The 23,752-nt window shown below is 46.4% G+C and overlaps 1 long non-coding RNA gene across 2 annotated transcripts; it reads left to right on the forward strand.

The window, feature by feature from the left end:
* Window positions 1–11,013: 11,013 nt before the first annotated feature.
* On the forward strand, window positions 11,014–17,640 carry LOC147574669 (uncharacterized). 2 transcript variants are annotated; one of them, XR_015243271.1, is made up of 3 exons: window positions 11,014–11,256; window positions 12,495–12,607; window positions 17,346–17,640. It is a non-coding gene; the product is annotated as an uncharacterized LOC147574669 (long non-coding RNA). The 2 variants fall into 2 exon arrangements; XR_015243270.1 differs by lacking the exon at window positions 11,014–11,256 and having other exon boundaries at window positions 12,059–12,607.
* The last annotated feature ends 6,112 nt before the right edge of the window (window positions 17,641–23,752 follow it).

Below are 23,752 nucleotides of genomic sequence, written 5' to 3' on the forward strand. Positions count from 1 at the left end.
CTGCAATAAACAAATGTACAAATAATTCTTCGAGATCCTGCTTTGGCTTCTCTTGATATGTACCTAGAAGTGGCATTGCTGAAGGAAATGAAAGGGCTGTTATGCCCTTTGTTTATATGTCTCCCTGGAAATACATTCTTCTGACAATAAAAATAACTAGCCCTGGGCTATTGTAGAATTTGTACATTGGGGATGTTATGCATTAAGTCTTCTAACTTATGGTAGAAATATGTTTTTATGACTATATACTAAGTGAATGGAGAAAGTTTCAATTTGACTAAGTTATTTATAAAGTGTAACTTATGATTGGTAATCCTCTGTAAGATACTACTTTTTATGAGGTAAATCGACCTAGAAAGAATTCGTTCTTCCCTCAGCGTGACACTTAATAACATTGTTAGCGATAAAACTCTCCCCGAGTCTTTTGGGTGTAATTCACAAAGCCAAGTACATGTCGTAAAATTCAAGTAGATTAGAGGCAACTTCTATTTTATCGGGTATACTATGTATTGGGAATTGATTTATGGCGTGCAACTGACCATGACGGTGGTTCATCCAGTGAAGTTTATGAAGAGTTGTCCTCTTTTCTTGGCAAAATGCACGCATCCACTGTAACTGCCATTTTGAAGGAACAGATTTTACTTGGAATTTATGAACAAAAGAGTCTCATTTCACCATGAAGGATTTGTCTTTTTTCTAAATACTGCCTAAAGCTCTTACGAATTGCTTATTGTGCTCACACGTTCACATCTGCCTATTTCTGTGCATTGTCATGCAGCTACAGGGACGCTTCCAGAAAGAAGGCGGTAGGTTCTTGGCTCTGCGGTAGGTTCTTGGAGTAACGGCCATGTGAGTAAACGTATATCTTGGGAGAAAATGGAACCACATATTTGAAACTAGTCTTGTTCTAGAATATCCAGGACATTTGTTTTCCTTAGAGATAATGTTTGTAAACCAGGTTATTTCCTTTACCATTCAAAATGGCATAGGTTTTAACTTTTAGGGTCAATCTGTATTTTTATCAAATTACTATGTGAAAATGGTTTACAAAGTTAAAAAGTGCAGTCAGTTTTATAGTAGGAAACCGTAATGTCCTGCCCCAGTCCTGACTGCCTCTCCTCAGAGAAAACTGCTTTCAACCATTTCACTGTTTACTTTTATTACTTTGAAATAACACACATTGGGGCACCTGGGTGGCGCAGTCGGTTAAGCGTCCGACTTCAGCCAGGTCACGATCTCGTGGTCCGTGAGTTCGAGCCCCGCGTCGGGCTCTGGGCTGATGGCTCAGAGCCTGGAGCCTGTTTCCGATTCTGTGTCTCCCTCTTTCTCTGCCCCTCCCCCGTTCATGCTCTGTCTCTCTCTGTCTCAAAAATAAATAAACGTTAAAAAAAAATTAAAAAAAAAAAGAAATAACACACACATTAACTATTTCTTCCTGGATTTTCCCCCTTCATTATATTTTCACTTCTGTTGGCTGCTTTTAAAACCGTGCTTAAATATTATATATACGTGTGTGTAAAATATGCATAACAAAACTTACCATTTTAACCCTTGTTCAGTGGTTAAACATTTTGAGAACGGTAGCATTAAGTGTGTTCATGGTGTTAGCTACATCACCACCATCCATCTCCAGAACATTTTTCTCCTTCTAAAATTTGTACCCAGAGTCCTCGATTTTTTTTTTTTAAGTTTATTTATTTATTTTTGAGAGGGAGGGGAAAGAGTGGCAGAGACAGAGGGAGAGAGAGAATCCCGAGCAGGTTTCACACTGTCAGCGCAGAGCCCAATGCGGGGTTCAAACTCACAGACCGTGAGATGGTGCGCTAAGCCGAAATCAAGAGACACTTAACTGACTGAGTCATCCAGGTGCCCCCCCATATTCTTCGAGTTTTAAATGTAACCATTCTCTATCTATCTATCTATTTATTTATTTATTCTTTTTTTTTTTTTATGTGAAAGATGAAAATCAGAAGGAAACTCTTCCCTTGCTGCCTGGGCAGGAGTCACATGAAGAAAGAAAAGCCTTGGAAGGTGAAGACTTGTAGGACCCTGCTCTCAGACACTGACCCCTGCACCTGTGTGGGCCCCAGCTTCGTCCCCTTATCACATCCTCCTGACCTACGTACCGTGCCCCACGTCAGCCCACCCCCGCAGCCCCACCCTCTTCTCTCAGCCTGGCAAACCTTTTATAAACTTAAGGCAATGCCTGGGGCGCCCGGGTGGCTCAGTTGGTTAAGCGTCTGACTTCATCTCAGGTCACGATTCACGGTGCGTGAGATCGAGCCCCAAGTAGGGCTCTGCACTGACAGTGTGGAGCCTGCTCGGGATTCTCTCTCCCCCTCTATCTCTGCCTCTCCCCTGCTCGCATGCTCTCTCTCTCTCTCTCTCAGAAATAAATAAACATTTCTTAAGAAGTTAAATGAATATCAGACGTTCACTTGGTTATCCTGACGCCAACGTCGTTCTCTGCCACGCCATTATGCTTACATATTCCTTCTCACCCAACTCTGCATTTTTCTTGTGTTCCTTTATTTGGTTGCTGTGGGAGCTCATTACAAAGGCTTTCAGTTTTCTGCCCTTCGCATCGTCCTCTCCTCTTGAGTCAGGACCAGCCCTTGACCAAGATGGGGGTCGGAGTGACGCTCTGGGTCTCCTGAGGCTGGGCCATAAGGAATCTTCCAGCTTTCACCCGAGTCCCTTGACACCCGCTCTGGGCAAAGCTGATGCTCTGGTGTGAGGAAGTCCACGTGTGGAGCAGCTGTGTGGATGGGAAGAGGTGCCCGGCCACCCTCGGGCTGCTGCACTCCCAGCCAGGCACAGGTGTACGGGGGGGAAATGGAGTCGTGTAAGGCCATCCCCTGAGGCTTCCGGTGACTCCAGTCTCAGCCACCACCTGATGGTAACCACGTGCGAGGGCCCCAGGTGAGCCCTGCTGAACCTGGTTGGCCCACGAAACCTTGGGTGACAGCAGCCAGTTATGTACAGCCATGAAGTTTTGGGGTTTACCACATGGCCGTAGCTACTGGAAACACGGGGTCCTTCAGTCCCGAGGCGTCCATCATTCTCAAACCCTCCGACCGAATGGGAACGTTCCTTCAAGTCGAGTCAAGAACGTGAGCAGTCAGGCGATCTTTCCCTTGGAGACATGCCTTTGGAGGCCTCTGCTCCCTCCTCCGGCTTCACTGGCTTGGGCCCGATTCACACATGGAATCCTGGGCATTGTTTTGTTCTGATCCTGGGGTTTCTCCTTTCTGCTCTCCTACAGCGGATCCTGGTTCCTGGCCCACGTCTTTATCTTTCTTTTTTCAGGAATACAACATCTTCTGTCTATCTTCCAAGTGTCAGTTACGGTTAACTTGGATTTTTCTTTTGCTCCCTGCCATCTCTCCCTTCTTGTTGAGTTTTCCATTTTGTCTTTTTCCTATTTGTCTTTGTTCCTTTTTTTTTTTTTTTTTTTTTTAACCTATGCTTTGTTAGAGGTTCCCTTAACTCTGGTTACTCTTATGTATTGGTTTGTATTTAAAAGGAAAGCACTAGGGGGCGCCTGCGTGGCTCAGTCAGTTGAGCGTCCGACTTCGGCTCAGGTCATGATCTCACAGTTCGTGAGTTCGAGCCCCGCGTCAAGCTCTGTGCTGACAGCTCGGAGCCTGGAGCCTGCTTTGGATCCTGTGTCTCCCTCTCTCTCTGCCCCTTCCCCATTCATGCTCTGTCTCTCTCTGTCTCTCAAAAATGAATAAACATTAAAAAAAAAAAGAGGAAGGCACTAAAATATTGATTGTTGACTTCGTGTGTGTTTATTGGTTTGCCAACTGACGAGCTCCAGGGCGCAGGGGTCACGGGGCAGGCCGGACGCTTTCATCTACAGGGGTTTGTGTTTGAGCTGCTAGATCGCATTTCTGGGTGTGCCTGTGTCGGGACAGGGGATCAAAGTGGCGACAAGTCCAGCCACCAGCATCCTAGAAATGAAGGGGACCAGAAGCTAAGGAAGATGATACGATGCTTCCAACTAAAATTCTAAGAAGAAAATGGTAGTAAGAAGCATTCTGATTCCACAGATGTGAAAATGTACATGTTAGTGTTGACAGAAGACAGAAATTTCCATCTTCGGTGCCTGGCTTGTCTATAGCCTCAGAAGTTCTGTGACCAGGACTCCTCCAGCTCGGTTTCTTTTGAGGACAAACAGCTCTTTTCAACCAATCATCCTGAGTTTTACCTCTCTTCTCAGCTTCTCTTTTGGACATAGTGGGGACCCTGATTCCTGAGCTCTTCCGGGTATGGCTTGCTCCTGAGGGTTCCACGTGCGGGCTGTGGTATCAGCCTTCCCCCCTCCTCTGCCCACTACCTGTCTCCTAAAGTCTTCTAGTTTTCCACCAAATTCTCCCCTGTTCTCTGTGTCCTCACAGTTTTATGTTCTCGTCTCCATTACGATCATTTCAGAGGGTTTCTCAGGAACAGAGATACAAGGTGCATCAAACACCTTCCTTAGGCCAGAAGATTCAGCCGGATTTAAAGCAATTCATGCTTATAAAATTACCAAGAGCAAAGTCCAAAGACCAATTAAAAACTAGGGACATGTTAACTCACACGTGAACTCATTTCACAAAACTGATTTCCCCTGATACGTAAAGAACTTCTGCAAATAAATACAAATGAAACTATTGGCTTTTAAATGTAAGAAAACATAGTCTAACTCATAGTGAGAAGAATGCGACGATCTTAGCTGGTTTGGAAAGACGGAGACGTCATCTCACACACTGGGTTGATGATGCATCGACAAGAGATGTTGTCTAGCCTTCCTCAAGAGGGGAAGGCTGGAATGGAGTCTGGGGAAAGCAATTAGGAAAAGATGGTCAAGTTCAACATATACACATCCTTTGACTCAACATTTCCCTTTTGAGGAAACCATCCTACGTCTCTAATTGAATATGTGTCACATAATTGAGATTTGAAATTAATGTTAGCAAAAAATTAGAGACACCACCACGGAACTGGCTTAGTAGACAATACTATATCCATACAGTAGAATATTAAGCCAGCCTCAAAATGAGAAGTCTGTTTATTGAATCGATATGGGAGATATTCAGGCCATATTTCTAAGAGAGAACGGGGAGGTACCAAACTGAGTATGTTGTGTTCCTGTTTGTGTATAAAAGAAAAAAGGAACTCACAAGAAATGAGAAAGGACTGCTTGGCCGTTCTTGGCACCCAAAGGTTCAGATTTCCAGGATTCATTCTTCTCCCACATCTGACATAATGCCATAAGGACATGGCAAGGAAAAGGCTGGCTTTGTTGGGACGACGTCTTTCTCAATTCTTTGGCGGGTCGGAGAAGGAAAGGGGTCCTGGATAACACGGTGACATATTCCTGTACTTGGAAGGAGAGTGAGCCATGGAGGCTGACCGACTTAGTGACAATATTCCGGTGCAGATAAAAACTATTAAGACAGGGGCGCCTGGGTGGCACAGTCGGTTAAGCGTCCGACTTCAGCCAGGTCACGATCTCGCGGTCCGTGAGTTCCAGCCCCGCATCAGGCTCTGGGCTGATGGCTCAGAGCCTGGAGCCTGTTTCCGATTCTGTGTCTCCCTCTCTCTCTGCCCCTCCCCCGTTCATGCTCTGTCTCTCTCTGTCCCAAAAAAATAAATAAACGTTGAAAAAAAAAAAAACTATTAAGACACTCTTCAGATATAATGGCAGAGTTTTTAGAAACATAGTGGTTAATCCTTAAATGAAAATGAAAAAAAATAACACTTAGAAAATAATTACTTTGATGAATCAGCAAAGTGGTATGATTTCCCCCTATGATCAATACACACTGATACGGAGTCAAAGTTGGGAAGGGCATCCTGGACCCTGGAAGGTCTCCCGCCTACTGGGCTGGGTCAAGGGACCATTAAATTAAATTTCCCAGCAGAGGGGAGGGAGATTCCAGTTCCAGGCTTTGTTCCCGGTTCCCCGACAGCAAACTTCAGGACGGGGCTGTGGACTCTCAGAGACACGTTTAACTTCGCCAAGTCAGACAACAAATGTACTGAGAACCGTGTGTGCCCCGCCCTGGACCGTGGACCAGATGACATTGGCCATGAAACTACCCACACAGAGCTTCTTTCCACCTGACCCTGGGATTTTAGAAAAAGGAAAAATAATAACATGATTAAAAAATGTCTAGTCTCATGAGCCGGATGTACTTTCATTATGTTATTCTTAGACCGTCGATCTCTTTCTTAAAAAAAAAAAAAAAAAAAAAAATTAGCCTTAAAATTATTTTTCCTCTGTGTGAAAAAGGCAAAAATTCAGCTGAGAAGAAGTCCAGATTTCTCGACCTAACATTATACACGTACTGGATTTCAAGTTCTGCTTGGAAGGTGCACATACTTTACAAGAGTCCTCCAGGCTCCCAAAGCAACCTGACCTGCCCAGGTCTATGCAGCGTGTGTGAGCGGAGATCCGACCTGAAGTGCCAGCCGGCAGGTTGCTCTCTTAAAGGCTCACCTGGACGTTCCAGATGGCTGATAAATCACACAGGGGTGGGTTAATTTGAAAGGTTCAATCTTGGCTAATTGCCTGTAAGACTTTCTTTCACAGAGAAATGCTTTCAAAGGGGAAGGGAAGAGTCTAAAATCTGATCCTAAGAGGGAGATCGTAAAACCAGACAGGTTTTTATAGGACTGTCCCTATTGGAGCCCAAACGTTGACCGCTTCTGCAAAATGAATGGTTTTCCTTGCTATTTTCTTCCCAGCTAATGGATATGAGGATCCCCTTAGAAACGTGTCCTACACAGACCTTGAGAGGCTTGCGTCTCTTATGACGTAGAATGTGGAATGAAGACACGTCAGTGCGCCCTCACCTATACTTGGGGGATTCAGCGTGGCCATGGGGCTGACTTCCAGAGTCCCTGGCTCCACGGGGAGGGGGTGGCATGCAAAGGTGGGTTGGTGGCATTTTCTTGCCTTTTCTATGTAACTCTTTTAAACACGTACTCTTAAGGGAAGCTTGCAAAGATGGTGGTTAAGTTCCTAGAAGAAATGTGATAGTATTTACACATACCATGGTTGAGTTTTACCAACAAGAACGTTTGCCTGGAGGCGAATTCCTCGGCCCAGTGGACACCAATCCGACTGTTTCCAGGACGCAAGGACGTTGATGCAGTCGGCAGCATGGGCTGTTATTTCTCTCTGGAATCCTCGACAACCCAAAGAAAGTGAACAGAGCCTGCGTTCAACATCATCAGACCGAGATCCTGCGAACCCAGTGGCATACCCTACCCGGTTCATGACTTCGGGTTTGCAGTGCCTCTTATCCCACGTTGGCTGGATGTAGCAGGGCTGGCTGGCTGGATGGCAAGGAAGACCAAGTGAAATACGCCACGGATGTAAAATCACTTCATTACGTACATCACCTCTTTCTAATTTATTTTCCTGTCACCTGTCCTTGTTGACCAGACGCTCCAAGCTAATGCTATTTCTATGAAAGCTAAGGCTTCATTAGAACACCTCTTTCTGGATGATCAGAATAGGGCTTTCCCCCCAAGCACTGAGGCTCACCTCCCCCAGGAAGCCTTGGAGTGGCTATGTCTGCATCTGGAGGTGGCAGTGTTTCCAAACTCCGAGCCCCCATGTAGGACGCAATGACTGCATGGCTTATCGTGAACGCCCAACGTCTAGTCCAGTTATATAGCACCAAAGAGAGTTCTAACACCCAGTGACTGAGGATAGCGCATAACTCTCTTTCTGCCTCAAATGCTCTTAGGCATTGTTATGTGATTGTGTACAGTATTCTGTCCTTGGCAACCTCGGCCAACATTTCCTTTGTTAATCCTCTCGGCTCCCAGACGTAGCTCTGCGCCCAACACTTGTTCTTACAAACTGTTCCTTCTGGGCTATTTCCCTTATTCTAGTACATAAACCTTTTCACAAGTTGAACATGATTGTTAAGAAAACAATATGCTCGAGGAGTTATTTAATACAATATTTGATTTTAGCCAAACTCACTGATGAGAAGTACGCTTGAAATCCCCATTATAAATAATGATTATCTAAGTTGGTGAGATTGTGTTCCTGTAATTACTAAATGGAAGGTGCTTATCATAGACTAGAAAATAGTCTTGCTCAGGAAGAGGGAAACCAAATTACATTACGGTGAATGCTCCCAGAGTGCTGGGGACGGTTCCAGCTACATCATTTCCTGTTCTGAGTAAGTATTGTCTGGACCAGGGTGCAGCTGGAAGGTGGCCCAAGCCCAAAGACAGATGACCATAGTGTAATTTCCACGACATACAAAACCTGGTAGAACAAAACAAAACAAAACAAAACGGACACAACAAACCAGTAGAAGCATAAAGTGGGTGCACAGACATTGAAAACAAAGACTTAAAAATGCTCAATCAACACACGAGTAAAGACTTGACCATACTCATGGTCAATGAAACGCAAATGAAATCCATCATGAGACATCATCTTTCATTTACAAATTTGGCCAAGATTTAAAGGTACGCTAACTCTTAGGGCTGATGGAGTTTAAGTGAAACGTGTGATCTGTGGTGGGTGGAAAATAACACAACCATTATGTAGCACAATTTGACAGCATGCATACAACTCGACGTGGACGTACTTGGGTTCAGCAGTTCCATTTATAATCGTGTGACTCACTCAACGCCAGTGTGCAAGATTGCGTACCCACTGTTCACAGGAATAAAATAATGGAAACAAACTACGACTGTGTCGCTAAAGGGTTATTAAATTTGTGATGGGGAGCATCCCCTATAGAACCTACTCTCAATCTCACTGCAAAACACATCAGGGGCCCGGCCACTGCCGGTCCCCTCTACCACCATCTCGATACCCAAGTCTGGTCCACAGGACGGCTAGCCCAGTTGGCCTTCCTGGTTCTACTTTTGTGAACTTGAACTATATCACCTGACCCCAAAACAACAATCCACACTTACTGGGATGAAAAAGTGTAGGTTCACTGCAGAGTGTCAGTTCTAGACCTTCTTCTACAAAGCTTCTACCTTCTTCCCTCCTGTCTCTTCCCTTCTCAGGATCTTAAAGGGCACACAAAGAGTCTGTTACACAAAACATGTACAATATTAATTCCGCACTGAGTTGTTTTTTATGCTATTTTTAAAGAGGGTGAAGTCAGTTGTATGCTGCCATGGATACTTCTATAGGAAAAAATAAGACTGTAAACCATGAGTGTGACTTGAGTCCTATTTTTGGAAAAACTTACCTTAAAGTCCAAGTCCTGAAACATGGAGCTGGGGTCGGGGAGAAGGACATCTGCTGCCGTTGGTTTCCTGGGGTTGGTTTGGGACTTTTCTGGCTGTGTAAAGATGGGCATCCGTCGCAGGTGAGGCCAGATGGGAGAAGCAGCCCCAGCTGGGGTTGCCGTGGTCCCAGAGCAGCCATGAACTCTGGTCTGCCTTGCTGTGCCCACCGGTTCATTCTCCGGCACAGTTGTGTGTCATGTGCACAGAGCGTGTTCTGTTGGTGATGGAGTTGGGTGCAGAGGGGCCCGGTGCAGGGACACTCCCAGGAATATGGCCGCTCCCATGTGGAGACCCTAAGCCACAGATAACTTCTCTGATTATCTATACACGCAAGAAGGATCTGGCATCTCTTCTGTGTGTGTATTTTTTGACTTATTTTATTTTGACTTAGTGAACTCAGCTATTATTTAACATAAAACAGTTGGGGGTCGTAAAAGTATATGGTGTGCTCATCTTCCATGAACCAAATGCTACTAAAAAAATAAACTTCCGTTTTCTCATGTGCGTAAAAGCAATCTGGCTCCAGGCCTCTCCTCCATCTGTCCTGCTCTCATCTGCCATCCACCCTGCACTTTGTACAGCGGTCACGTGGGCCTCGTGGGTCACTCCCCGCCAGCCCTACCACGGCACATGCAGAGTGCCTCGTCCTCTTCACGTTTGGACGCCGAGAAAGACCCAGCCCACCCTGCTCCCTCGTGGATCCCCCCTCACTACCTTTGGCAGAAAGGAGCTCTCCTTGTACGGTCTTATCCAAACAGACTTTATGTCAACCAACAGGCCTGCTTCTTGCAATATGGGATGCGTGTTCTCTGTGCTCTTTGAGAGTCTGGAGAAATGTATTTTGTTCAACATATTCACCGTGCACGGCACCTAACCCAATGCCTGGCACGTAGCTCTTGTGGCACGAGGGTGTTGGAGACACGGACCCCACAGTGTCAGGAGGACCTTTATCAATACATCATCTAGACACACGAGAACATGGATGTGGATGACAGCTGGCGGCCGGAGGAGCCCTCACCTTGGCAACTCTGGGTAGACTTCCAAGTCCTAAAAGGAATCGCCTTTATTTTACCCAATAGCCAGAAACCAAACGGACATCCCTGTGGGACTGCTGAGACGCGTGCAGCACAAGGTCAACAGCCAATTGGATATCAAGCCAAGAGTGGCACCTAAGCATGGCTCAGGTGTTTGCAGACTCAAGGGTGGCCGGAGACCGCCTCTCCTGCAGGCCCCTGGAGGGTCTGCTTGGGGCAGGTCAGGATAGAATCCTGGGAATTTGCACGTGAATGAGTTTCTCGGTTGATTCTGCCACCGGTCAAAGCTGAAACACATCCTGAGAGACTCGGCAACTCTTGGTGGCCTTGAAGACCACCCTTCTTTGCACTTGGGAGGTCTGCTGCCCAGCTTGGGGCCTCTGCCCGGGACCAGCTCAGCTCTCTGCGGTGAGCGATCACAGGCGGCCTCCGTGAGCGTCCCTCTCACCCCAAGTAAGAGGGCTCAGCCTCCCCCGGCCCAAAGGCCACCTACAGGTCATCGGCACACAGGTCATCCGGGAGAGAAGGGGCTGAACCATGTCTGTCTTTTCCCTCTGTTTTCCGCCTCCTGGCAAGTAGGCCCTGCCTCCCGAGTCCTGTAATAACTCCTGACTTAGTCGTGTTGAGACCTGGTCTGCTTCTGTATCTAGATCCACGGTGTCCTCCAGTCCTAACACGCCTCCCCAGACACCCAGAAATAGGACTCATAGACTTGCCCTCAGAACCAGCCCCGCCCGCCCCACATACTCACAGCCTCCAACAGCGCAAGTGGCTGGTGAGCCTCAGTCAACAGCCCCCTCCAGCCTCGCAGCCACCGCACAGGCCTGCTTTGCACTTGGATTGTCACGACCGTGTTCCTGGAACTTGGGGGTAGCAAAAGAGATATGCAAACAAACCGGAATGGAATGGCACTCGCTCAACCTCTGGGGAAATCCGCACTACATAAATGACCAAGGTATTGTCCCAACAAGGGGGAGACACTGGCCACGGTCTGGTGGGACGCTCCTTAGCGGAAACCGAGTTGGCAGAAAGACCTAAAAGCAAATGCATGCCCCCCTGCCCCGGCCTCCCGGGGACAAAGTGCTATAACCAGACATCCGCAGAGAGGTGCTGAGAAATGTCTTTGTTACTCAGCGTTTGGTTTCATCTAATGAACGGGCAAAGAGTAGCAGGATTCCAAGGGGAGGACAGGCAGGGAGAGGAGTAGTTTTGTTGACACTTATCTATTTGTTTTTCCGGCAGAACGAACTGTGTTTTGTTTCTCTTTCGGTACCTGTATACTTTTCCTCAAAGTGTAAAATAACACGGCTGTGCCGCAGGCAGCGTAGACACGGGGGTGCCCCGGAGCTCAGCGCATCCGCAGCCATCCCAGGAAGCTCCTTGGGAACCACCCAGCGGGCCCCTTCTCGTGTCACCTGCCGGTTAAACGAGCCAAGAGGCGCGCGCGGCAAAGGAGTTGGTGTATGATGGCGAGACGCGTTCGTTAACCAAGGCTCACCCGGAGATAGACCAACATCCAGTCTATTCAACTTACGTTATCCATAAAATAGCGCATTCCCACAATCCGGGATTGGCCATGCAAATCCACCTCCAGACCAATCTCTCCCGTGCCCTCTGAACAGTTGAACGGATTTCAGTGGCCCACACCAGACAGGAAATAGCTACGGTTTCCTGTTTGGCTCAGAGTGCACCTCCTCCTAAACATGGTAGGGCCAACATCTGCTTCCTCCCGTTTCCAGGCACCTGCCTCGATCCTTTTATTAAAATGCCTTCATGTCTAACTAATTCTCCTCTGTTTACTGTTCCCTTTCTTCTATGGCGACTGGCGGGCATGCAGATGTGCCATCTAGTGCCACCTGGCAGGTGATCGCGACGCACGATTCGTAAAGGGATGCTTGATCACGTCCAAGGGCTAATTGGCAGGGAGAGCTGCTGGAAATCACAGGAGAAGGGAATCATTGATTGTGCTGTAATCTTACTGGAATTGGAGGCAGGAGCTTTAAATCGCCCAGAAATGGAGGAGCTGTCTTTTGTGTGACACCTCTGGGCTCGCACGAGCTCCACTCTGTGCGGACGTGCAGATGCTGAAGTAGGAGTGCGGCTGGAGGGAGGCCCTCGCCATCTCTTTATCAAAGCTGGTTTACATGATACAAATTGTCCTACACTTTTGGTTCATCTTCCACTATTTTCTAGAGGGCCCGGTACAGAAATGCTATATCCGTGTTCCACGGAAACCCACCTCATTGTTAATCATTTCATTTTGATTTTGTGACGACACCGGCAAAAGTTGCGTGTTTACGCTCTTGGTGACTAAAGCAGAATGGGTATGGATAGAAAGCTTTTTATGATAAATTACGTGGAATAATTTTTTTTAAAAGCATTTTAAAAGGGAAATGTTTGTTTACGAAAGAAACAGGAGTTAGTTCATTCAAAGGCTCCCTTCCTTTGACTCCCTTTGGCCCAAGACACCCCCCAACTCAAGCGCCCTCTTTTGAGGGGCGCCTGGGTGGCTCAGTCGGTTGGGCGTCTGACTTTAGCTCGGGTCATGATCTCACGAATTGTGAGTTCAGGCCCCACATCGGGCTCTGTGCTGATAGCTCAGAACGGATCCTGCTTCGGAATCTGTGTCTCCCTCTTTCTCTGCCCCTCCCCGCTCTCTCTCTTTCTCTCTCTCTCTCTCAAAACAAACATTAAATTTTTTTCGAATACAGAATATTCTCTATTTATGAAAGGAACGAGCCATAAAGCATTCCTGTTGATCTGTTATGCCCTCCAAGAATTTTAGGAGTGTGCTGTGAAGATGGAATAATCAGACAGTGGAGTTCTGGTAAAAAGAGCTCCTCTTTTTGTTTTGTTTTTTTAAGAGACGTGTGTTTTTTGGTTAGGAACTTAGAATTTAAACTACTACGGATTATCAGCTGCTTCTACATTTACAAGCTGAAATGCACACACACTGAACATCTGTGAATAATTCGGTACTGCTATAAACCTGCAAAAAAAACCAAGTGTTGTCTCGTTACATCAATTTCGGATATTTGCCGTAACCAATGTTTTTATTAACTTCTCATGCTTAAAAGTCATTGATTTCTCTTGAAGGAGTTTCGGGCATCATTAAAACTAGGGAGAGTTCATTTTACAAAGTAAATTTGCAAAGAGCCCTGTGTAGAACGCCCAAAGCCAGTTCAGGGCACAGATTTTGTCACCTTTGGTGTGTTTACCCTTGTTCTCTTGTTTCAGAAGGAGGAAAACTTCCCATTGGTTCCCTGCACCTCGTGCTCACCAAACAGGAAGTTTCACTTCCTAATTCCAGCCTACCCATGGGGGTTGGGGTGCGGAAAGAGCCTTCTAATTATTACGACTTCACAAGTTACATTTTCTAATTCATTTAACAGCTACGTTGGCATACAACCGGCACACAATAAAGTGTGCATATTTGAAGAGTATAATTTGATTAGCTTTGACATATGTATGCGCCTGTGAAAACAGTAGCACGATCCAAATAATGAAGATATCGGTCATGAAAAGTTCCCTGCTGCTTCTTCCTAATCCCTCCATCCTGTGACCCCTCCCCCGCCCAGCCCCGGGGGGCCACCAATCGCCTGTTTTGTCACTACACCTCATTGTGCATTCACTGAGATTTTATGCACACAGAGCCACGTGCTGTGTATTATTGTTTTGCCTGACTGCCTTCTCTCTGCATATTTGAGATTCATTTATGTTGATCGGGAATGTTAGCCCTCTAACTTTGTTCTTTTTCAAAATTGTTCTGGTGATTCTCTGCCTTTTCCCTTTTTATGGATTTTAGAACCAAGTGGTCAATTTCTATGGAAAGCTCACTAGGATTTTGGTAGGGATTGTGTTGCATATAGGGTTACAATTAGAGGAATGAGCATGTGAACAATACTGGCTCTTTTTGCCTGTGGACATGTGTATCTCCCATTCATTCGTGTCATCTTCTTTTTAATGTTTATTTATTTATTGAGAGAGAGAGAGAGAGAGTGAGAGAGAGAGAGAGAATGAGTGGGGAGAGGCAGAGAGAGATAGAATCCCAAGCAGGTTCCCTGCTGTCAGTGCAGGGCTTGACCTCGTGAAGTGTGCGATCATGAGCTGAGCCAAAATCAAGAGTCCGATGCTTAACTGACTGAGCTGCCCAGGCACCTGGCATTTTACTTTTTTATGCTGCTCTAAGTGGTATTGCCTTTTTTTTTAAATTCAGTTTCCATTTGTTATAGTTACGGAGATGACATTTTTTCCGTATATTGATCCGGTATCCTACAACCTTGCTAAAGAAAATTGTCAGTTCGAGAAGCTTCACTGTTGATTCCATCAGGTTTTCTACGTGGATGTCAATGATCACACCATCCTTATTTGTAATAACTAAAAGTTGAAGTAATCCAGACGTTTTTCAGTGGGGGAGAGGTGAACCTGTGACACATGCATGTCATGGGATATTAGACAGCAATCAGAAGGGAGGAACCATTGACAGAAGCAACACCCTGGGTGAATCCCCCCAGTGAATTATACTGAGCGGAAAAAGCCAATCCCAAAAGGCTACGTACTGTGTGATTCCGAAATGAGAAAATATATAACGTTCTGAAATGAAAAAGATACAGAAATGGAGAACAGATTAGTGTCTGCCAAAGATTGAGAGGGTGGGGGGTGAGGGGGTAAGAGGCAAGTGGATATGAATGGAAAAATGCAACACAGAGAATCCCAGTGGGGATTCTCTGTATGTTGACTGTATCAGTGCCAGTAATCTGGTTTGGTATTATTGAACTATAGTTTTGGAAGATTTTGCCATAATTTGCTGTATAAACGGTGTTTATTTCTGGACTCTCTTCTGTTCTGTTCGTCTCTAGGTCTTTCTTTATGCCATGATTTATCACTATTCTGATTATTACAATTTGGTAGTATGTTCAGAAATCAAGAACCGTGAGGCTTCCCACTTGGCTCTTCTTTTCCAAGACTATTTGGCTATTCAGGATCCTTTGCGAGTCTTTATACATTGTAGGATGTTTGTTTTTATCTCAACTTTGCTGAATCCGTTTGTTAGCCCTTACAGATATTTTTAGTAAACTTCAAAGTTCTCCATAGATGAGACAGTGTCATCGCTGAACAGAGATAATTTGGCTTTTTAATTTTCAATCTGGATGCTTTTTATTTCTTTTTCTTGACTAATTGCTGTGGCTAGGTCTTCCAATACTGTCTTGAATACAAGTGGTAAGAGGGAGTATCCTTGACTTATACCCGATCTTAGAGGAAAAGCTCTCAGGCTTTCACCACTAGAGCAAGATGTTAGCTGTGAGCTTTTTTATTTCATATATGGCTTTTTTATTTTAACGTCGTGATTGTTTTTTTCTATCCTAGCTTTGAGTGTTTTTTTTTTTTTTTTTTTGATGAAAGAATGTTGAGATTTTTTCCAGTGCTTTTTCCCGCATCAGTTGAGATGATCCTATAGTTTTTTTTATAATGTTTATTTATTTTTGAGAGAGAGAAAGACAGAGCGTGAGCAGGGAGGGGCAGAGAGAGAGGGAGACAGAATCCGAATTATATATGCATAGATAATTCCCTGTTCTCAAAATCCTATAATCTCTTACTCCACCTGGTGTCTATCTTTGGTACTGCAGTTTCTCTGGTTCAGCTCGGGGCTACCTTCATTCTCCAAGGACCCCAACCTGGCATCTCAATGATACCTCTGCTCCCTTCAGCACAGCAAGTCCAGCGAGGTGGCAACCAGTTCCTGTGTCAGGGCCCAAATATCCCAAACACTGATGGGTATTCCATTGTATTTTCATCCTGAGAGAAAGCCGGGTGTTGAGAGCTTTCTCCCAACTGTGCTTCGTTATTCTGGAAAGTAGAAGAGACCGGCGTGGGCAAAGGAACGGACGTTCTCACTTACTTCTTTGCTATGTGTTCACCTGGAGCGCTTTCACCGCTTGTGCGGTGTCTGAAGCTGTCACAAACATCATGTCGTCCCTACGTTGGTTTCAAGTTACTTTCGTAACAGGACGATGAGGGCCTGGGACTTGCTGTTCTGCCGTCTTGATGATGTCAACCTACACTGTTGTATTTTTTGAATGTTTGTATCACTTTGTATTTATTCTGATCACTCACGATGAGACTCAGTTTGCTATCTTATTTTATAAATTCTGATAGGTTTGTTTTTTCTTTTTTAAATTGCACTGCATAGATTTCATTTTCTACACTTAGGAAAGCTATATATTCTATTTGTATTTATGTATTCTATGTATCTATGTATTCTATTTGTATTTTTCTGATAGTGTCTCTAACTTAGATGCATTTTCCCCCAGTAACTTCAAAAGCTTATAAATATCTAGAGTTTTACCCTGAATGGAAAGATTACTTCATTTGGCCCTTCTCCTCCCCCTCTTCTCAAAAAATAAATAAACATTAAACATTTTTTTTTAATTCAATGGTTTCTTTCCTGCCACCCCAAGATGTACAGGGTCCATTTTGGAAAGTTCAGCAAACTTCCCCAGGTTATTCACGGATCACTTTCTTAATTATATGATTCATATCTCATTGCTTCTTTGAAAATGTATTCATCAGTTTCCTGGAATATTTGGTTTTTAAAAAATGTTTATTTATTTATTTTTGAAAGCGAGTGAGCACAAGTAGGGTTGGGGCAGAGAGAGAGGGAGACACAGAATCCGAAGCAGGCTCCAGGCACTGAGCTGTCAGCACAGAGCCCAAAGGCAGGGCTCGAACCCACGAACCCTGAGATCAGGACCTGAGCCGAATTCGGACCCTTACTTGACTGAGCCGCCCAGGCGCCCCTTTTAAGAAGGTTCTCAATGACAGTTTCAACTGTAGGTTCCCACACCTTTTAGTCTGCATGACTGAAAATGTTTTATTCTACGTCCAAATTTAGCTGGTAGCTTCACTAGATAATAAACTATGTGTTTCAGGTTCTTTTATTTAGAAAGAAATGGACTCTGTTTGCTTTTTGCATGTCATATTGCTGCTGAGAAGTTTGATGTCAACCTGAATTTTTATTTTCTTTTTTCTTTTTCCGTGTCTCAGGAAGCTTTCTGAACAGGATATTTCTCAGTGAAAAAGTCATGCATTGGGGGCAAGTCTGACATCAGGCGTTCCTTTCACGGATCGTGCCTTTGGCGTTGGATCTCAGGCACTCTTTGACTTGTTCTAGATCCTGAAGGTTTTCCTCCATATTTTCTCTAAAATTTTATAGCTTCATATTTTATATTTCAATCCGTGGTCCATTTGCAGGGTTTTTGTTTTTTGTGATTTTGTGGTCTTGTTTTGTTTTGTTTTGTTTTTGTATAAAATGTGAGAATAAAGTTGAGTTTCTTTTTTCTTTTCTTTTTTTTTTTTTTTTGCCTATACGATGTCTAAGTACTGCAGCACCATTTGCTGAAAGGTTCTTTCCCCCAAATTGTTTTTGCACCATTTTCAAAACTCACGTAGCGGGGCACCCGGGTGGCTCGGTCATTTAAGTGTCTGACTTTGGTTCAGGTCACGATCCCTCGGTTCATGGGTTTGAGCCTTGCCTCGGGGCCAATGCTGTCAGTGTAGAGCTGGCTTCAGATCCTCTGTCTCTCTCTCTCTCTCTCTCTCTGCCCCTCCCCTGTTTACTCTTTCTCAAAAATACATGAAAATTAAAAAACAAACAAACACAAAACAAAAATCACAGGGGCATATTTGTATGAGTGCATTTACAGACTCTACAACATTCTATTGAACTCTGTGTCTTTGTTCACCCACACCACACCACCTCGATGCCTATAGCAACGTTACACATCTTGAAACTGCATAGACTGATTCACCCCAGTGTATGCAGAAGAATTCCTGTATTCTTCTTTTTCAAAATTCTTTTAGCTATTTTAGTTCCTTTAACCATTAACAACATTCCTTTAGCTATTCTAGTCTCTGTACAAATTTTAGAATAGTATTGCCTGTGTCTGCAAAGAAGCCTTGCTAAGATTTTAAGAAGCGTTGCATGAAACTCGTGTATCAGTTTGGGGGAGAATTAGCACCTTTACTATGTCGTACGTTCCAAAATAGAAGCATGTTCTGTGTCCCCCTTTATCTAGATCTTCTTGATTTCTGTAATCAGCAGTGTGTTTTCTTGTTTAGATTTCTTTTGTTTAAAAAAGTTTTTAGCTTTATAATTGAGTACTTTTATTGTTTAATGATGGCAATTTGCTTGTGTTTCTTTTTAAAACTTTTTTAAAAATTTTATTGTAAAAAGAGGGGGAGAGAGAGGGGGGGCTGGGGAGAGGGGTGAGGGTTAAAGAAAGAGAATCTCAAGCAGGCCCCACATTCAGTGCAGAGCCGGACAAGGGACTCGATCCCACCACCTGGGGTCATGACCTGAGCTGAAATCAAGAGTCGGACGCTCAACTGACCGAACCGCCCAGACGCCCCAAAGTATTGTGTTTCTAACTTCAGCGCCTACATGTTCACTGCTAGCACATAAAAATCGTTTGATTTTTATCTTGAATCCTGAGATCTTCACGATCTCAGAGTCCATGGGAGTTATTCCCTAGGATTTTCCTGGAGACAATTGGGTCATTGCAAATAAGGACAGTTTTATTCTTCTAGATGTGTGTGCCTTTTTCTGTTTTGCGCTGCCTGGTGTCTTTGGAGCAGACTGATCATTGTCTCAAAGTGTTCTCTTTTGTCAGGGGTCCTTTGCATGTTCCTCTGGCTGGAGAGAGCAGGCTTCTGTCGGGGGCTTTTCTCACTGCACCTGTTCCTGCTTCCGGGCTCTTGGGTTTACATTCCCTGGCCTAACGCAAGGAGGCAAACAGAAAGGCCGGGGAATTCGCCCTTGTGTTTTCAGGGACCCCTCCGCCCCTACCTGGTCTTCCTGTACTGACGCACTTTCGGAGAGTGCTTATGTGCATTTCACATTTAATCCCCAGATTTTGTATCTGTGTTTAATGGGAGGAACAGAGGGCAAACAGGTATTCCACATTCCCAGAAGCACCCTTTGATTTTTAACAATATTTTGAACATCTCACTCTTTGATATATATGTCACAGGCCCCATTCAGTTAGGAGAAAAGATTTTTTTTTTTTTTTCAAGTTACAACGACCACAACGGAAACAACTTACAGTTGCTTAGGAAATGACACCTCCAGGCTTGTCTACCATAGATTGGGACTCAGCGAGGCTGGCCTGCCCCAAACTCATTTGCTTGAAGGACAGATGCTTTTCTCGGAGAAGAAAACCAGCTTGTGGAAAGAGCTACGGGCTCAGTTCTGTTCGGACCTTAGGTGGCCAGAGGAGGCGAGACGCTGGTTACAGCAAGGAATTTACGTCCAGGAGGATTTTCTTTCCCGTGAAGCCCTCAGGACCCTGCCTGAGAGTTTTGGAGAGGCTGTGGGGCCAAGCGGAAAGAACCCAGTTCCGGCTGCGTAAAACAAACATGTGGCCAACGTCCCCCAAAAGGCTGAAAGATGCTGTCTTCTCCACGTGGTCACAGGACATTAAACTACTTCGAGGACCGATGCTTGCTCCTTCCCGTGTGAGCTTGGAAGGAGAGTCTGGAGCTGTTCTGTGACCATCGGGCAGAACCGCGTGATGACAGACGATGACAGCAGCAAGGGCCTGGTTGGTTTGCATGTGAAGGCGCACCCTCCATTCTGGGCAAGCTTATTCTGATTCCCCTAAATCCCTCACAATGCCAACGCGGCCTGTGATTGCTCAGGGCACGTTTGTCATTGGACTTCTGCTCCTTTCACTGTCCTGTGCTGTTGCTTATCTCTCCTGCGCCCCACGTTAGATCAGTCCGTTCCAACTTAGCGTTTTGGGGTCCAGCTTTTTAGACACCGCTTTCCTGACTACACTGCTTGTATTTCTAAAGGTGTCTTCCCATTGTTAGAGCTAATATTTCTCCACGTTTTAATTCGCACCATTTCTTCCCACGCCGCAAACCCTCTGTTTCTCTTTTCAGTAGAGATGTTGTCGTTTCAGACAGGACTTTCGTCACCTGGCAGAGTCCCCCTGCTTCCGGTCACCTCCGCCGCATGCCTTGGGCCAGGCGGACCTTCCAGCCCACCCTCTGGTGTCTGCCAGGTGTTTATTTACAGATGTGTTTCTGGAAAAACAAAATAGGAAGTTTGCTACCCCCTGGGCTGCTCCGGATGCCCAAGGGCAGGATTGGGCGAAATATTCTTTGCCCATCTATCAAGCCTCTTCCGCTCCCGGCTCTGTTCGTAGGGAGCTTCGTGGCAGCGTCTGTAGCTCCTAGGGCACAACCTACCGCCAGACGCTTCTGTTCTGCGTGGCCCGGATTCCATGACCAGAAAAAGCGCTTGGTTGGAAATGGTTGGAATGGAGCTTTGGGAGAGCAACAGTGTGGCCTCCGGTGGGGGGAGGTGTTTGCGAGGTGTGCAACTCACACTCCCGCACCGCGGGCCAGGCTTCCCTGCGAGGAGCGCCGCCGTGGTCTCGCTTTGTGGCGGTGACGTGCTGTGTTTTCATTTGCACGTCAAGCACGGCCTGCTGTTTGCATTCCCCAGCCCACGGCCACCCGCCTGGTCTGGGCGCCTCACCGGCTGCGGATCAGAACCGCTTCCGAGAGACCCTGGCAGAAGATCGCCCCTCGAGGCTCCAGTCTACCTCCGAGCCGAGAAAGCTGACATCTCAGTGACTGGAAAGGCTTGCCAGATTCGGGCGAAGCCCTCCCCGCCCGGCTTATTTTTCAGCGCTGTCGACTTTCACTTCTTTTGTGCCCTCAGGCGTGTTTTAGAGGAGATTTGGACGCCCTGCGTCAGGAGCTGCGAGCCAGGGCCTCGTTTAGGTAGTTATCTGCCACCCTCCCCTGAGTCCCTTCCGGCCTCGGTTGCCACACACTTACGTGGCAATTTTGTTGGTAGAAGGTGGTGAAACCAAACAGGAGCGAAGGCCCCACAAGAAGCTGACACGGGAACAGAACCGGGAAGCACTTAAAGCTGTCCTCGGGCCTGGCTCAGTTAGTTACGTGTCTGACCCTCGATTTCAGCTCAGGTCACAATCTCATGGTTTGTGAGTTCACGCCCCATGTCAGGCTCTGTGCTGACAGCTTAGAGCCTGCTTGGGCTCCTCTCTCTCCCTCTGTCTTTCTGCACCTCCCTTCTCACACATGTGCTCTCTCTCTGTCTTTCTCACACACACACACACACACACACACACACACACACACACAATACATAAACCTAAAAAAAAAATGCTGTCCTGGGGTCAATGTTAGAACAAAAATGGTGGGGAAGGGAATTAGCCACGCGCCATTTTCCCCTGCGTCCACGGGTTTGGTACATGCCGCTAATTTCATAAGGCCAAGTATGAGCCGGTCGGGGTGCCACAGTTTTGACAATTAAATGGCAAGGTGGCACCCGGTATTGTGCCCCACTATGTTGGGGGTGCATTAGCAGCAAATTATTCTGGGAGGTGAGGGCAAACAAACATCACCTGCAGGTACAACCAAGGACACCACCGTCCTTGGAGATCAGGGCCGAGCGAGGCCTTGGGGAGTCACGAAGCGGGCAAGCCCTCCGCCTCTCCAGCTGGGGCTCTCTCCACCTGCTCTCGGCCACAAGACACCTGGATGCCCGGAAGCCACGCTCCGGTGCTCGGGGAGAGCAGGAGGATCAGGGCCCAGAGCGAGTGACTGCGTGCGATCCTCACTATGCAAATGCGGGATCCCTGCTTTGGGTTCAAGGTCTCTGGGCATTAAGACAGGGAAGATGCTCTGCCTCCCCCGGGGCTCTCTAGCCAGGTCTCGGGGTCCATGCCTCCCCTATGTCCACCAGTAGGGATGGCCCTGGGGCAAAACACGTGTGAGACTGACCGATCTGGTCTGCTTCCTTCCTTCGGGTCACGACCCTGTCCTCTGGCACATCACAGATAATTGTAGAACCGTCTCTGGGATCAGGGCATTTGCCATCCTTCTCACGGGCTGTGTGTTTTCACAGTGGGCGCCTGCCGTGGAGGACCTTGCTCACTGGAGACAACATTCCGGAGCAGGTGAATCTTTGGGACGGGTCTCGGACTCTATCCCAACGGGAATTTTTCACGTCTGGGGAAAACTCTGGTCCGAGGAAGTTTGTAATTACTGCTACTGGTGTTTCAACTGATGCTGAATTTGTTAAATTTGGGGTAAACAACGTTGTTAACGTCCAGAATAACATTACCCTTCAACTAACAGTTCATTTTATAATCCAATAAAAAAAACCCAACACTATTAAAACTTCCACTGTATTGCCACGTAAACAAACCTAAACCCACAAAGTTAACACATCTGATTCTCTAAGACCTTCACTCACCTACCTAGCATCTAACAAACAAAACCTTTCTTAATTACTCAAGCCGCTCTTATAATGCTAAGAAATCACCCTTATAAATACGACAGACTGCTTTGAACACCTTAAAGGCAGAGCCAGCACGCAAGAGAGCCCTGGTCCCCGAGATGCTGCCACACCTGTAGGTCGCGTCCCACCGCAGGATGGGGCTGCCACCTCTATTCTTCATCCACGCTATCAGGGGACCCTCGCCCCAACCAAGGAGGGAGAGGCCCCCGGAGCCACTGGGACAACACAGGCGGTGGGCTGAGGTTCAGCGCCTGAGACTTGTAAGAAAAAAAAAGAAAAAAAAAAGTCCAGGACTATTTACCCTAAACTGGCTTTTGTGGGATTCAGCTCTCATGTACGACGGGACGTGTTTTCTTCCAACATCACACACTATCTTCTTCCATTCTTTCCCCTTTTTTTTTCTGAAAGCACTTACAAACATCTTATCATAACCTCTTTCTTTTTTTAAAAACTGTTTTTATTTATTTTTGAGAGAGGGAGAGAACTCGGAGAGAGAGGGAGACGCAGAATCGGAAGCAGGCTCCAGGCTCCGAGCTCCAGCCCCGAAGTGGGGCTCAGGCTCACGAACCGTGAGATCATGACCTAAGCCGAAGTCGGACGCTCAACTGATGGAGCCACCCAGGCGCTCCCATAACCCCTTCCTTAACGCTGTTTCTTGACTAAGATGATGCCCCTCCTCACCGTGGCAGTGGCTGGCCAGCTCGTCATCACAGGACACCCACATTGCTTCATTCTCTTGCAGCCAGGTGGCCGGTGTGGCCACGTGAGCACCTCCCACCTGGATGTGAGCGGAATGGATGTGTTTATATCCAGCACCAAGGGAATGTCACACGGAAGCTGACAAAACAGCGTCAGCCCGGCCCCTCGCGTGACCGTGGGGACAGAGCTGCCTTGTCCACCCGAAACCCGCTGTGACTGATACGTGAGAAAGAAAGACACTTTTTGTAGTTTAGTTGAACTCCCCGGAACCTGGGGGACTATCTCTCACTGCCACGTAGTCTGCTCTAACTAACGTGCACACTCGGAACGGCGTTCAACTAGATTTGCCTTGATGGGTCTAGACGTTCACCAAAACCTTAATGCGGTGTGTGCGTGGCTTGGGTTGACCAAGAGG

Source organism: Puma concolor, chromosome D4 (assembly GCF_028749965.1).
Source record: "Puma concolor isolate L17-30 chromosome D4, mPumCon1.1.hap2, whole genome shotgun sequence".
Lineage (NCBI taxonomy): Eukaryota > Metazoa > Chordata > Mammalia > Carnivora > Felidae > Puma > Puma concolor.